At 37.9% G+C, this 22,034-nt stretch overlaps 1 protein-coding gene across 1 annotated transcript in view; it reads left to right on the top strand.

Moving 5' to 3' along the window:
- TMPRSS11F (transmembrane serine protease 11F) overlaps window positions 1–22,034 on the top strand; it is a 123,258-nt gene that overhangs the window by 18,357 nt on the left and 82,867 nt on the right. The window lies entirely within an intron of this gene.

Genomic DNA, 22,034 nt, shown 5'->3' with positions numbered 1-22,034 from the left:
CAGTGGAGAAATAACTCCAGAAAGAATGAAGGGATGGAGCCAAAGCAAAAACAACACCCAGTTGTGAATGGGACTGGTGACAGAAGCAAGATTCAATGCTGTAAAGAGCAATATTGCATCAGTTCAGTTCAGTTCAGTCTCTCAGACATGTCTGACTCTTTGTAACCCCATGAATCACAGCATGCCAGGCCTCCCTGTCCATCACCAACTCCCGGAGTTCACTCAGACTCATGTCCATCGAGTCAGTGATGCCATCCAGCCATCTCATCCTCTCTCATCCCCTTCTCCTCCTGCCCTCAATCCCTCCCAGCATCAGAGTCTTTTCCAATGAGTCAACTCTTTGCATGAGGTGGCCAAAGTACTGGAGTTTCAGCTTTAGCATCATTCCTTCCAAAGAAATCCCTGGGCTCATCTCCTTCAGAATGGACTGGTTGGATCTCCTTGCAGTCCAAGGGACTCTCAAGAGTCTTCTCCAACACCACAATTCAAAAACATCAATTCTTCAGCGCTCGGCCTTCTTCACAGTCCAACTCTCACATCCATACATGACCACAAGAAAAACCATAGCCTTGACTAGACAAACCTTTGTTGGCAAAGTAATGTCTGTGCTTTTGAATATGCTGTCTAGGTTGATCATAACTTTCCTTCCAAGGAGTAAGTGTCTTTTAATTTCATGGCTGCAGTCACCATCTGCAGTGATTTTGGAGCCCAGAAAAATAAAGTCTGACACTGTTTCTACTGTTTCCCCATCTATTTCCCATGAAGTGATGAGACCGGATGCCAAGATCTTGGTTTTCTGAATGTTGAGCTTTAAGCCAATTTTTTCACTCTCCTCTTTCACTTTCATCAAGAGGCTTTTTAGTTCCTCTTTACTTTCTGCCATAAGGGTGGTGTCATCTGCATATCTGAGGTTATTGATATTTCTCCCGGCAATCTTGATTCCAGCTTGTGCTTCTTCCAGTCCAACGTTTCTCATGATGTACTCTGCATATAAGTTAAATAAGCAGGGTGACAATACACAGCCTTGATGTACTCCTTTTCCTATTTGGAACCAGTCTGTTGTTCCATGTCCAGTTCTAACTGTTGCTTCCTGACCTGCATACAGATTTCTTGAGAGGCAGGTTAGGTGGTCTGGTATTCCCATATCTTTCAGAATTTTCCACAGTTTATTGTGATCCACACAGTCAAAGGCTTTGGCATAGTCAATAAAGCAGAAATAGATGTTTTTCTGGAACTCTCTTGCTTTTTCCATGATCCAGCAGATGTTGGCAATTTGATCTCGGGTTCTTCTGCCTTTTCTAAAACCAGCTTGAACATCAGGAAGTTCACGGTTCACATATTGCTGAAGCCTGGCTTGGAGAATTTTGAGCATTACTTTACTAGCGTGTGAGATGAGTGCAATTGTGCGGTAGTTTGAGCATTCTTTGGCATTGCCTTTCTTTGGGATTGGAATGAAAACTGACCCTTTCCAGTCCTGTGCCCACTGCTGAGTTTTCCAAATTTGCTGGCATATTGAGTGCAGCACTTTCACAGCATCATCTTTCAGGATTTGAAATAGCTCAACTGCAATTCCATCACCTCCACTAGCTTTGTTTGTAGTGATGCTTTCTAAGGCCCACTTGACTTCACATTCCAGGATGTCTGGCTCTAGGTCAGTGATCACACCATCGTGATTATCTGGGTCGTGAAGCTCTTTTTTGTACAGTTCTTCTGTGTATTCTTGCCACCTCTTCTTAATGTCTTCTGCTTCTGTTAGGTCCATACCATTTCTGTCCTTTATCAAGCCCATCTTTGGATGAAATATTCCCTTGGTATCTCTAATTTTCTTGAAGAGATCTCTAGTCTTTCCCATTCTGTTGTTTTCCTCTATTTGTTTGCATTGATCACTGAGGAAGGCTTTCTTATCTCTTCTTGCTATTCTTTGGAACTCTGCATTCAGATGCTTGTATCTTTCCTTTTCTCCTTTGCTTTTTGCTTCTCTTCTTTCACAGCTATTTGTAAGGCCTCCCAAGACAGCCATTTTGCTTTTGTGCATTTCTTTTCCATAGGGATGGTCTTGATCCCTGTCTCCTCTACAATGTCACGAACCTCATTCCATAGTTCATCAGGCACTCTATCTATCAGATCTAGGCCCTTAAATCTATTTCTCTCTTGCTCTGTATAACCATAAGGGATTTGATTTAGGTCATACCTAAGTAGGTTTTCCCTACTTTCTTCAATTTCAGTCTGAATTTGGCAATAAGGAGTTCATGATCTGAGCCACAGTCAGCTCCTGGTCTTGTTTTTGTTGACTGTATAGAGCTTCTCTACTTTGGCTGCAAAGAATATAATCAATCTGATTTCGGTGTTGACCATCTGGTGATGTCCATGTATAGAGTCTTCTCTTGTGTTGTTTGAAGAGGGTGTTTGTTATGACCAGTGCATTTTCTTGGCAAAACTCTAATAGTCTTTGCCTAGGAAACTGGAAAGTAGGTCCATGAATCAAGGCAAATTGAAAGTGGTCAAACAGGAGATGACAAGAGTGAACTTCAACATTCTAGGAATCAGTGAACTAATGTGGACTGGAATGGGTGAATTTAACTCAGATGACCATTATATCTACTACTGTGTGCTTCTATCTACTTTTATCCCCTAGAAGAAATGGAGTAGCCAATATAGTCAACAAAAAGAGTCTGAAATGCAGTACTTGGATGCAATCTCAAAAACGACAGAATGATCTCAGTTCATTTCCAAGGCAAACCATTTAATATCACAGTAATTCAAGTCTATGCCTGACAACTAGCGCCAAAGAAGCTGAAGTTGAACGGTTCTATCAAGACCTACAATACCTTTTAGAACTAACACCTTAAAAAGGTGTCCTTTTCATTATAGGGGACTGGAATGCAAAAGTGGGAAGTCAAGAAACACCTGGAGTAACAGGCAAATTTGGCCTTGGAGTACAGAATGAAGCAGGGCAAAGGCTAGTAGAGTTTTGCCAAGAAAACGCACTGGTCATAGCAAACACCCTCTTCCAACAACACAAGAGGAGACTAAACACATGGACATCACCAGATGGTTGACACTGAAATCAGATTGATTATATTCTTTGCAGCCAAAGATGGAGAAGCTCTATACAGTCAGCAAAAGCAAGACCGGGATCTGATTGTGGCTCAGATCATGAACTCCTTATAGCCAAATTCAGACTGTATTTGTTATATCCTGTCAAATGGACCACAATTTTGATTTCCCCCATTGCTGGTCCCATTAATTTTCATCATTTAACTAAGAAGGTGTCTTTAAGGCCTTTTCATGGTGATAGTTTTTTTAAATCATATGTAATTTGTGGGAAATATGCCAAGTCTATGCAAATATTCTATTCTTCATCAACTTTCACTTAATGGATTTCTCATCCAATTTTTTCTGCCTGAATCAGTCATTATTAACTTGATTGCCAAAAGATGATTTTTATATAATTCCATCATTCATTTCACATTCATTGTGGATATCCCACTGTAAGTCAAAACTATTTCTAATAAAGAAACATGAATGTAACATTTAGTTATTTGTAAGTGTTGCTTTGTAGCTTCCTATTTTACTTAATGAATTATAATCTGTTACTATATCATTTATCTGGATTCAACAATTATCATAGATTTGAACAGTGATGTCCCCTTTACTATGGCTTTAGTGTTTTTTTGACAAGTTCCCACAGTTGAGTACTTCCATAATTTCTGTCAGGACAAAATGTTCCAAGCTCATCCTGTGCTTTTTGTGATCCAGTTGTTTCTCTAAAATCTTTGGTTACCATAGTGGAGAATGGTATTTAGAAACTAAGATCTGAATGCTAGATGTGACCATTGTTATTGGGTTATTCTTTCTACCAAGCTCTCTTAGTGGACAGAGCTAATGAAGATATGTGTATCAGTAACTACCTATGTATATGTATATACATATTTACATCTATATATCTTTATCATTGTAGTGAAAACTAAATTCATCACAATATCTCCAATTTCAATGCAAAGTTACAAGATTCACTCAAGCTTTCTTTCTTTTAATATTGTAACTTCTTTCTCATACTATGAGAAACCTAGCTCCCCCTTTTCTTCTTGGTATATTTACTTGTTTCAGTTCAGGTCAGTCACTCAGTCGTATCCGACTCTTTGCGACCCCATGAACCGCACAACGCCAGGCCTCCCTGTCTATCACCAACTCCTGGAGTTCACCCAAACCTATGTCCATTGAGTCGGTGATGCCATCCAACCATCTCATCCTCTCTTGCCCCCTTCTCCTTCTGTCTTCAATCTTTCCTTTCAATCAGGGTCTTTTCAAATGATTCAGCTCTTCACATGAGGTGGCCAAAGTATTGGAGTTTCAACTTCAGCATCATTCCTTCCAATGAATATTCAGGACTGATTTCCTTTAGGATAGACTGGTTGGATCTCCTTGCAGTCCAAGGGACTCTCAAGAGTCTTCTCCAACACCACAGTTCAAAAGCATCAATTTTGAAACTATTTTTGTGCTCAGCTTTCTTTATAGTCCAACTCTCACATCCATACATGACCACAGGAAAAACCATAGCCTTGACTAGATGGACCTTTGTTGACAAAGTAATGTCTCTTCTTTTCAATATACTGTTTAGGTTGGTCATAACTTTCCTTCCAAGGAGTAAGTGTCTTTTAATTTCATGGCTGCAATCACCATCTGCAGTGATTTTGGACCCCAGATAAATAAAGTCAGTCAAGCTATTACTGAGTAATCAATTACCTGACTCCTGCTCATTCTACTACTTCTATCTACTACTTCCCACTCCTGAGCTCCTGTGTGAACATACTCTCACGACTCCAGACTTAAGCCAGCCTGCTGCCACTGGCATTTCCCTGCATGGATGCCCTCATCCCAGTTGAGCTTTTTTAACCTCCACATGTAGACACCTACAGGCTTCCCTGGTGACTCAGCAGTAAAGAATCCACCTGCAATATGGGAGACTGCCTGCAATGCGGGAGAGGCAGATTTCATCCCTGGGTTGGAAAGATCCCCTGGAGAAGGGAATGACTACCCACTTCATTATTCTTGCCTGGGAAAGCCTATGGATAGAGGAGCCTGGTGGGCTACTGTCCAAGGGGTCTCGAGAGTCCGATACCACTTAGCAACTAAACCACCACCACCACAGACACCTACGTCCCCCAGACCCATTTAATTGATTTGGGAGTGAATTATTAAAAGAAGAATGGAGAAAACACCCAAGGAAAGAAAAAGGAAAACAAAGAAGTAAGGAAGGAAGGGAGAAGCACTTGCTTGATAGATTTTTAAATAAACATAATGTTAACATTTAGAAAGACTTGAGGAAAGAATTTGTACTTCCCCCAGCAGCGTATGAGAGGACCTTTTCTCCATATCTGTGTTGAGATCTGATATTAAAGAGATTTTTAAATGCTCATTTAATGGATGCCCATGATATGTCTCTAAATCTAGAGTTCCCTGATTTCTACTGAGATTACAAATTTTCCCATGTTTATCAGTCACTTTTGTTCCTTTTTGGGGGGTATTTTTAATTTACTAGAAAGTAACAATTCTTTATAGAAATTTTGCTCAAAAGCAAAGTAAAAAAAATGAGGCAGTGTCTTAATTGGGCTAGGGGGGCTTTCAAGGATTTTCTTTCTTTCTTAAAAGTAGGTTTATCCAACATGGTTGTATGCTAAAAACAACAATTCAGTACAAAGTAGAAAAATTGCTTGCAGGAGAGCAAGACCATTAATTTCTATAGTGACATCTTTTGATATATTAGTGGAGATCAGTGTTAGGACCCAAGAACAAGAGCCTCAGATAGGAACAATTGATGCAAGATCAACAGAAAGGAGAAGAGGGCAGATTGGGTGGATTCAGATGGAGAGTCTGTTACTTGTAGATGTTTATCAACAGCAATACCTGGAGGTACCTCCAGGTATTCCCTTTTTGAGTACAAAAAAAATACTAAATGAGATAATGTTAAAATATTATTATTATAAAATATTTTAGAGTGTATAATAAATTATATTTAGCTTACTAAAAGTCACCTAGTTAGAGGTTCAAAATACAAACAGGCAATGTCCAGATCATATAAAAAGATGCACCCTTATCATTTGCTTTGGCAACCAGCCCACAAAGCCAAACCACTATCTGCAACAACCAGTCCAGAAGGCCAAACAACATGCAATCAGCCGCAAATGATTTGGTCTTAGTTAATAACTGATAACTTTCCTAATATTTTCCCCCACTTCCAACTTAGGGCCAACCAGAGAAAGCGAAATAGGCATGCTTTATCCAATCGAATACAATGCTTCATGTCTAACTAACCTTCTTAGAGTTTTCCTATGCTAGTGGCCCCCAATCAGGGCATATTTGAAATCTTCTTTTTTAATACTATAAAGCTTCCCCCACTGTGCCTACCTTTGAGTCTCTGCCAAACACAAATGATGGTGGCTGACTCCCTGGCTGTATATAGCATGCTCTGAATAAATAGTCATTACTTGTTTTCACTTAGTTGGTTTTTATTTTTATACTAGAGCTATGGTCATGTATGGATGTGAGAGTTGGACTGTGAAGAAAACTGAGCGCCAAAGAATTGATGCTTTTGAACTGTGGTGTTGGAGAAGACTCTTGAGAGTCTCTTGGACTGCAAGGAGATCCAACCAGTCCATTCTGAAGGAGATCAGCCCTGGGATTTCTTTGGAAGGAATGATGCTAAAGCTGAAACTCCAGTACTTTGGCCACCTCATGCAAAGAGTTGATTCATTGGAAAAGACTCTGATGCTGGGAGGGATTGGGGGCAGGAGGAGAAGGGGACGACAGAGGATGAGATGGCTGGATGGCATCACTGACTCGATGGACGTGAGTCTGAGTGAACTCCGGGAGTTGGTGACGGACAGGGAGGCCTGGCGTGCTGCGATTCATGGGGTCGCAAAGAGTCAGACACGACTGAGCGACCGATCTGATCTGATCTGATATATGTATGTGTAGTTTTTTCAACTTACAAAATATTATATAGTACATATAGTTCCAGCAGTAAGTTCCAGTGCTTTATTATCAAAGAATTGTTTAAGCATTGGCTACTAGATAAAGCTGAGCAAATGACTCAAAAATTATTTATTATAAATAGTGTTTATGTACAAGTCCATATGAATGAATAATTGATTAATCTATTTATTACTCAAGAGATAACCCATATTTTCATTCTATTAATAAATTGATAAATTAATATATATACATGAATATAATATACATATGTATAGTGTACACAAAAAGAGAGTAGAGATAACAAGCTATAAATGCTAAGAAAAAGAAGTAAGCAGAGGCTGTGAATAGAAAGCGATGAGGTAACTATTTTAGACAACATGGTCAGAGAAGTTCCTTTGATAAGGTAACATCAGAGCGGAGATGTAAAAGAAGTGAAAGAGCAAGACTTGGAAGTATTTGCAGCAAGAGCTTCAAAGAGAGAGAATAGAAATTACAAAGACTAAATGCAACATGTCTGGAACTGAGTGAAGATGATGTTGGAAATGCCGGAGAACAAGAAGAACAAGACTATACATGATCTTGCCTGCTAAGATAAGACTTAATTTTGTTCTGACTATGCCAAAAAGGCATTTGAGGGTTTTATTCAAGACAGCAACATAACTTTACTGACATTTCAATAATGTTACTCTGATCATTGTATACAGAATAGACTGAGTAGGGCTAATTATGGAAGCAGTGATGCCAGTTAGAAGACAATGCAGTAATTCAGATGACTAGTCATTAGATCATGGATTATGGTGGTATTAGTGAAGATGATGACTAGTGGTCAGATTCGAATATACATTTTGAAGGTAGAGATGCTAGGATTTTCTTTTTTTTTTTTTATCTGCATAATTTTTTTTAATTTTTTTTCTAATTTTACTTTATTTTTAAACTTTACATAATTGTATTAGTTTTGCCAAATATCAAAATGAATCCACCACAGGTATACATGTGTTCCCCATCCTGAACCCTCCTCCCTCCTCCCTCCCCATACCATCCCTCTGGGTCGTCCCAGTGCACTTGCCCCAAGCATCCAGTATCGTGCATCGAACCTGGACTGGCAACTCGTTTCTTACATGATATTTTACATGTTTCAATGCCATTCTCCCAAATCTTCCCACCCTCTCCCTCTCCCACAGAGTCCATAAGACTGTTCTATACATCAGTGTCTCTTTTGCTGTCTCGTACACCGGGTTATTGTTACCATCTTTCTAAATTCCATATATATGCGTTAGTATACTGTATTTATGTTTTTCCTTCTGGCTTACTTCACTCTGTATAATAGGCTCCAGTTTCATCCACCTCATTAGAACTGATTCAAATGTTTTCTTTTTAATGGCTGAGTAATACTCCATTGTGTATATGTACCACTGCTTTCTTATCCATTCATCTGCTGATGGACATCTAGGTTGCTTCCATGTCCTGGCTATTATAAACAGTGCTGCGATGAACATTGGGGTACACGTGTCTCTTTCCCTTCTGGTTTCCTCAGTGTGTATGCCCAGCAGTGGGGTTGCTGGATCATAAGGCAGTTGTATTTCCAGTTTTTTAAGGAATCTCCACACTGTTCTCCATAGTGGCTGTACTAGTTTGCATTCCCACCAGCAGTGTAAGAGGGTTCCCTTTTCTCCACACCCTCTCCAGCATTTATTATTTGTAGACTTTTGGATCACAGCCATTCTGACTGGTGTGAAATGGTACCTCATAGTGGTTTTGATTTGCATTTCTCTGATAATGAGTGATGTTGAGCATCTTTTCATGTGTTTGTTAGCCATCTGTATGTCTTCTTTGGAGAAATGTCTATTTAGTTCTTTGGCCCATTTTTTGATTGGGTCGTTTATTTTTCTGGAGGTGAGCTGTAGGAGTTGCTTGTATATTTTTGAGATTAGTTGTTTGTCAGTTGCTTCATTTGCTATTATTTTCTCCCATTCTGAAGGCTGTCTTTTCACTTTTCTAATAGTTTCCTTTGATGTGCAGAAGCTTTTAAGGTTAATTAGGTCCCATTTGTTTATTTTTTCTTTTATTTCCAATATTCTGGGAGGTGGGTCATAGAGGATCCTGCTGTGATGTATGTCGGAGAGTGTTTTGCCTATGTTCTCCTCTAGGAGTTTTATAGTTTCTGGTCTTACGTTTAGATCTTTAATCCATTTTGAGTTTATTTTTGTGTATGGTGTTAGAAAGTGGTCCAGTTTCATTCTTTTACAAGTGGTTGACCAGATTTCCCAGCACCACTTGTTAAAGAGATTGTCTTTAATCCATTGTATATTCTTGCCTCCTTTGTCAAAGATAAGGTGTCCATATGTGCGTGGATTTGTCTCTGGGTTTTCTATTTTATTCCATTGATCAATATTTCTGTCTTTGTGCCAGTACCATACTGTCTTGATAACTGTGGCTTTGTAGTAGAGCCTGAAGTCAGGTAGGTTGATTCCTCCAGTTCCATTCTTCTTTCTCAAGATCGCTTTGGCTATTAGAGGTTTTTTGTATTTCCATACAAATTGTGAAATTATTTGTTCTAGCTCTGTGAAGAATACTGTTGGTAGCTTGATAGGGATTGCATTGAATCTATAAATTGCTTTGGGTAGTATACTCATTTTCACTATATTGATTCTTTCAATCCATGAACATGGTATATTTCTCCATCTATTAGTGTCCTCTTTGATTTCTTTCACCAGTGTTTTATAGTTTTCTATATATAGGTCTTTAGTTTCTTTAAGTAGATATATTCCTAAGTATTTTATTCTTTCCGTTGCAATGGTGAATGGAATTTCTAATGAATTGGATGTGGAGAAGAGTCTAGCATGACTTTAAGGTTTTTGTCATAACCAAATGGGTTAAGAATGCAGTTTGTTGCTATTTGAAAGTGCTGAAAGAAGCAGTTATAGGGCTAGGGAGAATTAATTGTTAAATTTGGTACATATTAAGCATAAGATGCTTATGTAAAATACAAGTGAGTATGCTGAGTGGAGATTTTGATATGCAAGTATGGAGTTCAGAGAGGAGATAATGACTGGAAATGTAAGTTTAGGACTCTTGGACATAGAGAGTGCATTTGAAACAAAGGAATTAGATGAGCCAGGCAACTGTGACAGAGAAAAAATAGGAATTATCTGAAGAAATTATCTGAATAGAAAACATGTGAAGGCTGAGCCCAGAGAATTTGCAAAATTTAGTAGCTGAGAAGAGGTAGAGGATTCAGCAAAAATTTTGAAGAATGAGCATTTGTTAAGGAGTCGTTTTAGGCTTCCCTGGTGGCTCAGTGATGAAGAATCCACTTGCAGTGTAGGAGCCTGCCTGCAATGTAGGAGACGCAGGTTCAATCCCTGGGTTGGGAGGATCCCCTGGAAAAGGAAGCGGCAACCCACCCCAGTATTCTTGCCTGGGAAATCCCATGGACAGAGGAGCTTGGAGGGCTAGTGTCCATGGGGTTGCAAAAGTTGGACTCCATCACCACCCTCATATAACTCTTTGTTGACTCGTGTTTCAAGTATTAGATACAATCTACTGCCAAGGGTGCACCAATAACATAGTATGGAGTAGTTTGAACATATCTCCTTTGTTAATTAGCAATAATTTAAAGCCAAAATGTAGCTGCAAAACTATTTTCTCGGGATATTTACTCAATAACCTTTTGAATTAGATGTTTTTATCAGACACTAAAAGCACTGTGAATAATTTATGTCACGATAATATCTGCTGAATCCTTCAATTGTTTAGTGATTAAAAGTGTGTCTTGCAAGTATGGACTGAATAAATATTAGTTTCATGCTGCAATGTTTCATCATCAGAAATTTAATGTACTAGCAAATGATACTCTAAAGTTATTACTGTAGGTTATATTTTCCATTCATTTTCTTCAAAAGCATAAAGTAATATGAGTAAAAAAGGTATTTCTTGAAATAAGGATTCTATACCCAAGTTCTTTCATCAACATTTTCACTCCTAAATTTACTATGAGACTTTGGGCAAGCTGCATCATCCTTGTAGAGAAGAAATTAAGCATGATGTTTTCTTGCTACATGTTGGGAGCTGTAGGACCAAATAGGATCTGTGCTATCGTCAGAGATCTCTGGAAGAGAGCCAGGAATAATGATAGTGGTGATTATAGGTGTGTTAGAAAATGCCTCAGTTGACCTGTTGTTGTTTTTAGCATCACCCTATGATTGGCTAGAGAAAGATGGCATGTGACTGACTTCAGATTGTCAAGAATCATTTTGAAATCATGGTGCATGCCTGACTCAGGTTTAAAGACCCAAGTCCTGGTCAAGAAGGAGATGGTATTGTCTTTCATATACTTTGGATTTCAGAGGAAGGTTTCAAGAGTTTCATTCTAGGGCCATTTACAACAGCTGCCAGGCAAAGGAGAAGATGCAATCTAATGTCAGAACCATTTCAAGATCATAAATTACAAGGTATGGAAAACAGTATTTATGAGATTAATGTGTATTTTAAAATCTGTTTTTCTCCTTATACCATGTTATACTTTTCTATGGCATGATCTTTCCTAAATGTACTTCCATGTTTACATTTTCTATCTGCCTTGTTCAAATTTTATTTTATTTTCTCTATGAATGATAAGGCAATTTCAACGTGTTGCTTAGAAGTAGATTTTTAGTCAATTATAAGATATTTTGGGAGGTTTAAAATGGTATTTGTTTGGTTTGAAAAGTCTAATTCAGTGTTTCTTAAAGTGGGTACCATCTACCCTCAGATATCCCTGAGTCTCTCATGGTCTGGCGACATCAAAACTAAAGTATCATTTGTGGTTGCTCTGTGCTGACACTGGTACTGATAAAATCAAAGCAGTGATGTTTAAAATTGTTAGCACCTTAGTGCTCATCTTTTTCCTTTTAAGGGCTCTAAAAAAAAAGTTCTTGTTTCATTTAAGAATGTTCTTGATGAAGCAATAAATATTAATTTTATTAAATCTTGCCCACTGAGTACAGATTTTCTTTAATATGCTAGGTTACAAATGAAAACATGCATAAACACCTCTGTTGCATACTGAAGGATGGTGGTTGTCTTGAGGAAAGTTCTTGGACGTTTGAGTCAAAAGCTGAAGTAGCTGCTGTTTATCACATAGCGCCACTTTTACTTGAAAGAGCAACTAACAGACACTACCATGGTAATTTAGACTTAGTTCTTTTACAGACAGTTTACTGAAAACTAATAAAGTGAGTCAATCACTTCAGGAAAAATAAATAGTAATGTGTTGCTTGTGATAAAATTTAAACTCTGAAGTGAAAATGAGAATTTTATAAAATGTAACTAATCCTTATAAATGGAGAGTTTTATAATGAAGTTGGTGGTGATATTGCATGATGAAATATGTCAGCATTGGGGAGATCTGTATGACTGTGTGAACTAAGTAAACCTATACTTCACAAACAGCCAATGCATAATATTTTACAAAATCAGGCACATCAAAAGATTCCCTCACAAAGTGACGTGGATTGAGGGATTTTAGCATAATTTAATACAACAGTTTCATTCATATGGTTTCCTATTGCAACAACTAGCCTCTAAGAAACTACTGCTTTTCAAGATTTTGTGTAGAATCAAAGAATATCCATAATAATTTGAAAAGGCTATCAAGATATTCTTTCTTTTCAACTACATCTCTGTGGAGACAGAATTTGCCTAAAATGCTTCAATCAAAACAACCCATTGCAATGAAATGAGTTCAAAAACAGATAGATATAAAATGATATTAAATATATAAAAATATTAAATATATAAATAGATATATAGATATTAAATATATCTATAAATATACAGATATAAATGATATTAAATAGTTTTTAAAATAATGATGTTATTTTTAAATGGCTGATTATCTTCAATTTTAAATTAATAAATGTTTGGAATTTATTTGTGTTAATTCTAATACAGTAAATATTGATAGCCTATATAAACCATAGTTTTTAGTGTTCTCAATAATTTTTAAGGATATGTTGGTTTCATGAGAATAAAATATCTAAGTACCTTTCTTTTAATTCTTTGCAAGGGAGAAGTCAATCAGAATATAACTTTGTTATGATAGGGTGTTAATTTAATAGCCTTGAAGCTAGATTTTAAAAATATATAATCTCATAAAATGTCATCTGTTATTTTCTTATTTAGTGACTTAGTCCATCACATATTTAACACAGTGATTATACATTTAATGATTGCATATCAGAAGCTTTAAAATGTTTAGCACTACTGTGGTATTTTTGTTAATTTTAATGTTTATCTCCTGGTCCCAGCAATTTAACACAGTCACATCCATAACCACACTGCTGCTGCTGCTAAGCTGCTTCAGTTGTGTCCGACTCTGTGCGACCCCATAGATGGCAGCCCACCAGGCTGCACTGTCCCTGGGATTCTCCAGGCAAGAACACTGGAATAGGTTGCCATTTCCTTCTCCAATGCATGAAAGCGAAAAGTGAAAGTGAAGTCACTCAGTCATATCTGACTCTTCACAACTCCATGGACTGCAGCCTACCAGGCTCCTCTGTCCATGGGATTTTCCAGGCAAGAGTACTGGAGTGGGTTGCCATAACCACACTGAGGATCTCTAAATATACATATATTTTGATGATCCGAACTTTGTGAGACCCTACTACAAGTCAATTCGGTTTGTCATATATTACATGATTAAAATCATGGAAGTATAATTATTCTGGAATAGAAAAAGACATCAGAGATTATGTAGTACAAGCTTTCCTTTGGCAGAGATGGAAGTAGAGGCATCGAGAGGGATAGATAACAAACAAGGTGGTATGTGTGCTCAGTCGCTCAGTCCTGTCCAACTCTTTGAGACCCCATATACTGTAGCCCACCAGGCTCCTCTGTCCATGGGATTCTTCAGGCAAGAATACTGGAGTGGGTTTACATGCCCTCCTCCAGGGGAACTTCCCAAACCAGGGATCAAACCTAGGTATCCCTCATTGCAAGTGGATTTTTACCATCTGAGCCACCAGGGAAGCACAAGTTATTAAGTGACTAATTCTAAAACCGGAATCTGGCTTCCTAGTCAAATATTCTTTTAACTGTATTGCTAATTATTTTCTCCAGTTCTCCACCTTCTGATGTGTGAGATCTTTGATCTTGAGTGAAAAATATTCAATTACAATGATACAGCAGTTCCACAGACCTAAATTGGTGCTCTTTGAAGCTTTCACGCACTACTTCAGTCCACTAGGAGGGCCTATAGTTAATTATTTATTTTTTAATTGAAGGATAATTGCTTTATAGAATTTTATTGTTTTCTGTCAAACCTCAACATGAATCAGCCTTCAGTTCAGTTCAGTCGCTCAGTCATGTCCGACACTTTGCAACCCCATGAATCGCAGGATGCCAGGCCTCCCTGTCCACCACCAACTCCCAGAGTTCACCCAAACTCATGTGCATCGAGTTGGTGATGCCTCTCCTCCTGCCCCCAATCCCTTCCAGCATCAGAGTCTTTTCCAATGAGTCAAATCTTCACATGAGGTGGCCAAAGTATTGGAGTTTCAGCTTTAACATCAGTCCTTCCGATGAACACCCAGGACTGGTTCCCTTTAGGATGGACTGGTTGGATCTCCTTGCAGTCCAAGGGACTCTCAAGAGTCTTCTCCAACACCACAGTTCAAAAGCATCAATTCTTCGGTGCTCAGCTTTCTTCACAGTCCAACTCTCACATCCATACATGATTACTGGGAAAACCATAGGCTTGACTAGAAAGACCTTTGTTGGCAAAGTAATGTCTCTATTTTTTAATATGCTGTCTACGTTGGTCATAACTTTCCTTTCAAGGAGTAAGCATCTTTTAATTTCATGGCTGCAGTCACCATCTGCAGTGATTTTGGAGCCCCCAAAAATAGTCTGACACTATTTCCACTGTTTCCCCATCTATTTCCCATGAAGTGATGGGATCAGATGCCATGATCTTAGTTTTCTGAATGTTGAGCTTTAAGTCAACTTTTTCACTCTCCTCTTTCACTTTCATCAAGAGGCTTTTTAGTTCCTCTTTACTTTCTGCCATAAGGGTGGTGTCATCTGCATATCTGAGGTTACTGATATTTGTCCCGGCAAACTTGATTCCAGCTTGTGCTTCTTCCAGCCCAGCGTTTCCCATGATGTACTCTGCATACAAGTTAAATAAGCAGGGTGACAATATACAGCCTTGACGTACTCCTTTTCCTATTTGGACCCAGACTGTTGTTCCATGTCCAGTTCTAACTGTTGCTTCCTGACCTGCATATAGGTTTCTTACTTAGATATACATATATCCCCTCCCTTTTGATCCTCCCTCCATCTCCATTCACCCCTCTAGGTTTTTACAGAACCCCTGTTTGAGTTTACTGAGCCATACAGTAAATATCCTTTGGCTATCTATTTTACATATGGTAATGTAAATTTCCATGTTACTCTTTCCATGCATCTCACCCTCTCCTCTCCTCTCCCCATGTCTATAAGTCTGTTCTCTATGTCTGTTTCTCCATTCAGTTCAGTTCAGTCCCTCAGTTGTGTCCGACTCTTTGTGACCCCAAGAATCGCAGCACGCCAGGCCTCCCTGTCCTTCACCAACTCCTGGAGTTCACTCAGACTCACGTCCATCGAGTCAGTGATGCCATCCAGCCATCTCATCCTCTGTCATCCCCTTGTCCTCCTGCCCTCAATCCCTCCCAGCATCAGAGTCTTTGCCAATGAGTCAACACTTTGCATGAGGTGGCCAAAGTACTGGAGTTTCAGCTTTAGCATCATTCCTTCCAAAGAAATCCTGGGGCTGATCTCCTTCAGAATGGACTGGCTGGATCTCCTTGCAGTCCAAAGGACTCTCAAGAGTCTTCTCCAACACCACAGTTCAAAATCATCAATTCTTCAGCACTCAGCTTTCTTCACAGTCCAATTCTCACATCCATACATGACCACAGGAAAAACCATAGCCTTGCCTAATGTTGCTGCCCTGCAAATAAATTCTGCAGTAACATTTTTCTAGATTCTGTGTATATGCATTGGAATATAATATTCATCTTTCTCTTTCTTACTTCTCTCTGTATAATAGGTTCTAGGTTCATTCACCTCATTAGAACTGACTCAAATGCATTCCTTTTTATGGTTAAATAATGCTCTATTGTGTATATGAGCACAACTTCTTTATCCATTCATCTATGGATAGACCTCTAGGTTGCTCTCATGTTCTAGCTATTGCAAATAATGCTGCAATAAACAATGGGATACATGTGTCTTTTTCAATTTTGGTTTCCTCAGGGTATACACCTAGGAGTGGGCTTGCTGAGTCATATGGTGGTTTTATTTCTAGTTTTTAAAGGAATTTCCATATTGTCTTCCATAGTGGTTCTATCAATTTTCTATGTTCTTTCTCTCATTTTCTTTCATCTTTTAATTGTTTTCTGCCCATTTTTTCTCTTCTCTACAGCTTCCCTTTCCCATCGTCAAACCTAAAATGAATTAACATTTTTAAATGTTACATTTATTCAATAATTGTATGTTTCCAGTTTTCACATATAAAAATCATCTTATCGTTATATAAATCTCTATCTTTTGTAACATTTTTGCAAATATCTTTGCAGTATTTTTTATTCTTTTTAAAATGTGTATATAGCTTTCTCTACATGAGTCTTGTAATTTCTTAAGGATATTACTAGTTATATTGTATAATTTTTTTGTTTTATGAAAGAAATGACTATTATAATTTATAATTGGCTAATATTGTAAGTTACTAAGTTTGGTATATTTATGTCTTGAATCAGACAACTTTGAAATCTTTTATTAGTTTAGTAGTTTTTCTTTTACTTAACTTGCATTTTTTATATAGAAATATTATTTTTACCTAACAAATTTTCAATAGTTACATGTCCTTTTACAGTTTCATGCCATATCATATCATGAACATACAGAAAACTGTTAATATTTATAGCCTTCATTTTAACAGTGAGAAAAATCACAACTCAGAGGAAATAATAACCTATGTGAATACTACTTTGTAAAAAAAAAAATGTATGCATGTTAATCTGTAATCAATCCCTACAGTCTCTATTGAAATAGACTTATTGTCATCTTCTCACTTGAAATAAAACAGCTGAAGATTTACTCATGTAGAACTAAGAATAAATCATCCTTTTTTAAACTTTTATCAATATATTTGACAAAATTTTAGTTATTTTTAATGAACTTCTGAAAATTGTAGAATAATAATTACAACCAGTCTCTATCTTAAAAAGAATGGACAAGAGAGAATAATTTGTAATATTTAAGATGTGTCATTAAGCATAAATTTCTAATCTTGCAGTTAATGGGCCATCTAACTATAGGTTTCATGAGGACATCCTGACCAGTCAACATTACATAATGATGCATTCATGTATTGCAGGCATGTATTCCAGTAAGAAGTACTTGAATTATGCATAGATAGAGAGATGACTAAGATGACTAAGAGATTGGTACACTCATTAGAGAGGAATGAACAAATGCTTTAGAAAGAGATGGATGTTAATGAACTTCAGTATTATGTGAATTTGGAATGGAATAAGAAACTGGCCAGAGTTGAATGAGAATAATTAACACATTATTAGATGAGGAGTAAGTGGTGGCACAAATGGTAAAGAATTCTTCTGTAATACAGGAGACCAGGGTTTGATCCCTGGGTAAGAAAGATCCTCTGCAGAAGGGAATGGCTGTTCACTCCAATATTCTTGCCAGGAGAATTTCATGTACAGAGGAGCCTGGTAGGCTATAGTCCATGGGGTCACAAAGAGCCTGACATGAATAAGTGACTAGCTCACACATTTTTTTTTTTCAAAGTTGGGGGAGAAATCGAGAGATGGTACTCAGATCAGGGCAGGATTTGAGACTTCAAAGAGGAAGGGCAAGGAGCCTTTGGGTGATAACCATCCCTCAGCCTGGATACTAGCTTTGACATACTATTATTTCTGTTGAGTTCAGTTCAGTCACTCAGTCGTGTCTGATTCTTTGCAACCCCATGGACTGCAGCATGCCAAGCCTCTTTGTCCATCACCAGCTCCCAGAGCTTACTCAAATTCATGTCCATTGAGTCAGTGATGCCATCCAACCATCTCATCCTCTCTCGTCCCCTTCTCTTGCCTTCAATCTTTCCCAGCACCAGGGTCTTTTCCAATGAGTCAGTTCTTTGCATCAGGTGACCAAAGTATTGGAGTTTCAGCTTTAGCATCAGTCCTTCCAATAAATATTCAGGACTGATTTCCTTAAGGATGGATTGATTGGATCTCCTTGCAGTCCAAGGGACTCTCAAGAGTCTTCTGCAACACCATAGTTCAAAAGCATCAGTTCTTTGGCGCTCAGCTTCCTTTATAGTCCAACTCTCACATCCATACATAATTACTGGAAAAACCATATCTTTGACTAGATGGACCTTTTTTAGCAAAGTAATGTCCCTGCTTTTAAATATGCTGTCCATGTTGGTCATAGCTTTCCTTCCAAGGAGCAAGTGTCTTTTAATTTCATGGCTGCAGTCACCATCTGCAGTGATTTTAGAGCCCCCCAAAATAAAGTCTGACACTGTTTCCATTGTTTACCCATCTATTTGCCATGAAGTGATGGGACCAGATGTCATGATCTTAGTCTTTGAAAGTTGAGTTTTAAGCCAGCTTTTTCACTCTCCTCTTTCACTTTCATCAGGAAACTCTTTAGTTTCTCTTTGCTTTCTGCCATAAGGGTGGTGTCATCTGCATATCTGAGGTTATTCTTATTTCTCCTGACAACTTTGATTCCAGCTGGTGCTTCATCAAACCTGGCATTTTACATGATGTACTCTGCATATAAGTTAAATAGGCAAGGTGACAATATACAGCCTTGACATACTCTCTTCCCAATTGAGAACAATTTGTTATTCTGTGTCCAGTTCTAACTGTTGCTTCTTGACTTGCATGCAGATTTCACAGCAGGCAGGTAAGGTGGTCTGGTATTTTCATCTCTTTAAGAATTCTCCACGGTTTATTGTGATTCCCACAGTCAAAGGCTTTGGCATAGTCAATAAAGCAGAAGTAGATCTTTTTCTGGAGTTCTCTTGTTTTTTCTATGATCCAAAGGATGTTGGCAATTTGATCTCTGGTTCCTCTTCCTTCTCCAAATCCAGCTTGAACATCTGGAAGTTCTTGGTTCATGTACTGTTGAAGGCTCACTTGGAGCATTTTGAGCATTAGTTTGCTAGTGTGAGATGAGTGCAACTGTGCAGTAGTTTGAACATTCTTTAGCATTGCCTTTCTTTGGGATTGGAATGAAAACTGACCTTTTTCAGTCCTGTGGTCACTGCTGAGTTTTCCAAATTTGCTGACGTATCAAGGGCAGCACTTTAACAGCCTCATATTTCAGGATTTGAAATAGGTCAATTGGAATTCCATCACCTCCACTAGCTTTGTTCTTAGTGATGTTTCCTAAGGTACACTTGACTTTGCATTCCAGGATGTCTGGCTCTAGGTGAGTGATCACACCATGATAGTTATCTGGGTCATTAAGATCTTTTTTGTATAATTCTTCTGTGTATTCTTGCCACCTCTTCTTAATACCTTCTGCTTCTGTTAGGTCCACACCATTTCTGTCCTTTATTGTGCCCATCTTTTCATGAAATGTTCCCTTGATATCTCTAATTTTCTTGAAGAGATCTCTAGTCTTTCCCATTCTATTCTTTTCCTCTACTTCTTTGCATTGACCACTGAGGAAGGCTTTCTTATCTCTCCTTGCTCTTCTTTGGAACTCTGCATTCAGATAGGTATATCTCTGCTTTTCTCTTTTGCCTTTAGCTTCTTTTCTTTTCTCAGCTATTTGTAAGACTTCCTCAGACAACCATTTTGCCTCTTTATTTCTTTGATACTTGTTTTGATATACTATTTTTTCTGTAGTGTAACCCTACTAGTGTAGACACTAAAGAAAGTAAATCAGTTTCTTAAATTATATTTTTACCCCTAAATATCAGCAGTCAAGTTTATTTCCAATTTTGTGCTATATCTAGTTCACAGAATCTCTGGAGACTACTTAATTCATTCTAGAACAGTTTCTTGGAAGTTCTAATTTGGATGGCTATGGATTAAATTAAAGAGATAGTTTTCAAAATCAGTGCCATTCTCTGTTACTAGTAAAGATGTCCATTAATGAAACATATATGTGTATCTGTGTGGGAACTTTACTGTGATATGAAATGCATTGTTACTGTGACACATAGTAAAAATATGGGGGAGAAGGCTGCACTAAGACATATGAGGATCCTCATTACTGACCAGGAGAAATTTAATGTCCACAGGATAACCTTGGAACATGATGCAAAAGATAAGTTAGACTAGGGGCATTAGTTGGAGTTTTCAACCCTTCATCAGGTAGGAACATTTTATTAATTATGTTTAGAAATTCTGGTGCATGGTGACAATAGTAACAACACTGACTTTAATCAGTTTTCTTTTATTTTATTAATAGAATTATTTACAGAAAACACATCCCCTTTATTTTCTATATGCAGAATAGACAGCTTCCACAAGCCCTGACTCCAACCTTGGTGTACCACTGTTTTAGAGCAGCAAAGAATTTTTCCAAGTTATTCCATACCAGAGTCATATTTTTATCAAGTTATCAGTAAAGATTATAAGCTACTTATGAATGAAATATTAGCCACTGCAAAACCTAAATTCCAACTTTCCAGAAGCAACATTGTTGTTTAGTCAACTTGCCATGTCTGGCTCTTCTGTGACCCCATGGACAATAGCCAACCAGGCTCCTTTGTCCATGAGATTTCTCAGGCAAGAATACTGCAGTGGGTTGCCATTTCCTCTCCCAGGGAATCTTCCTGGTCCAGGGTTGCAACCCACATGTACTGATTCTCCTGCTTGGCAGGCAGATTGTTTACCACTGACCCACCAGAGAAGCCCAGAAACAATGTAGAAGGTAAAAATGAATTGTGATTTGGAAAGTAATGTGACAAATTCCCCAATAAATGTTAATTGGTCACCTACTATTGGTCTACCTAAGACACTAGAAGACGTCACAGAAGCAAATGATCCAGTTGCTGGTCTTTAGAGGTTAATATCCAAAACATATGAACAGCTCATAAAACTCCATACAAAAAACAAACAACCCAATTCAAAAATGGGCAGATCTCTCTCAAAGAAGACATATGGATGGCCAAAAGGTGCATGAAAAAACGTTCAACATCACTGTCATCAGAGAAATGTAAATCAAAAGCACAATGAGCTATCATCTCATACCTGTCACAATGGCTATCATCAAAAAGAACACAAATAACAAATGTTGGTGAGGGAAAGAGGGAGGGACAAAATAGAGGTAGGGGATTGAGAGGTACAAGCTACTTTGTATAAAATAAATAAGCTACAAAAAGATACTATATAGTACAAGGAAAATAGTCACTATTTTATAACTTTAGAAAGAATATAACCTATAAAAATATTGAATCACTCTGTTGTATACCTGAAACTAATATAAATTTTGTAACAACTATACTAGAATAAAAATAAAATAATATAAAAGTTATATGTTATTTTCATTTTATATGACAAAGAAATTGAGGCACAGAGAGATAACCAGGGTCACAAAACAAGAGTTTGAATCAAAGTATGGATGCCCAGAAGCTGCATGTTAAACTGTCTCAAACAGTTAGAGATTTGATTGAGGTAGTAATTGCGTTGGGCTTTTACTAAATGTTATCTTAAGTGAGTGAAAGAATAAGGAGAACACCCCAATGGGAAGGAGGTTGTGAAAATAGAAGAGAAATCACAAAGTCATGATGTGATGTATTATGGGGGAAAATGTTGGATAAATTTGATTCTTAGAGGATTTTGAACTTAATGAACAAATTCTTGATGAGGTGAAAGATAGAGAGCTATGGCTTCCCTTGTGGCTCAGCAGTAAAGAATCTGCCTGCAGTCAGGAGATGAATGTTCAATCCCTGGGTTGGGAAGATCCCCTGGAAAAGGAAATGGCAACTCACTTCAGTATTCTTGACTGGGAAATCCCATGGACAGAGGAACCTGATGGGCTACAGTCCATGG

This window comes from Bos taurus, chromosome 6, assembly GCF_002263795.3.
Source record: "Bos taurus isolate L1 Dominette 01449 registration number 42190680 breed Hereford chromosome 6, ARS-UCD2.0, whole genome shotgun sequence".
In the NCBI taxonomy this organism is placed as follows: Eukaryota; Metazoa; Chordata; class Mammalia; order Artiodactyla; family Bovidae; genus Bos; species Bos taurus.
The sequence above is the reverse complement of the archived record's forward strand: the minus strand, read 5'-3'. Positions and strand labels throughout refer to the sequence as shown.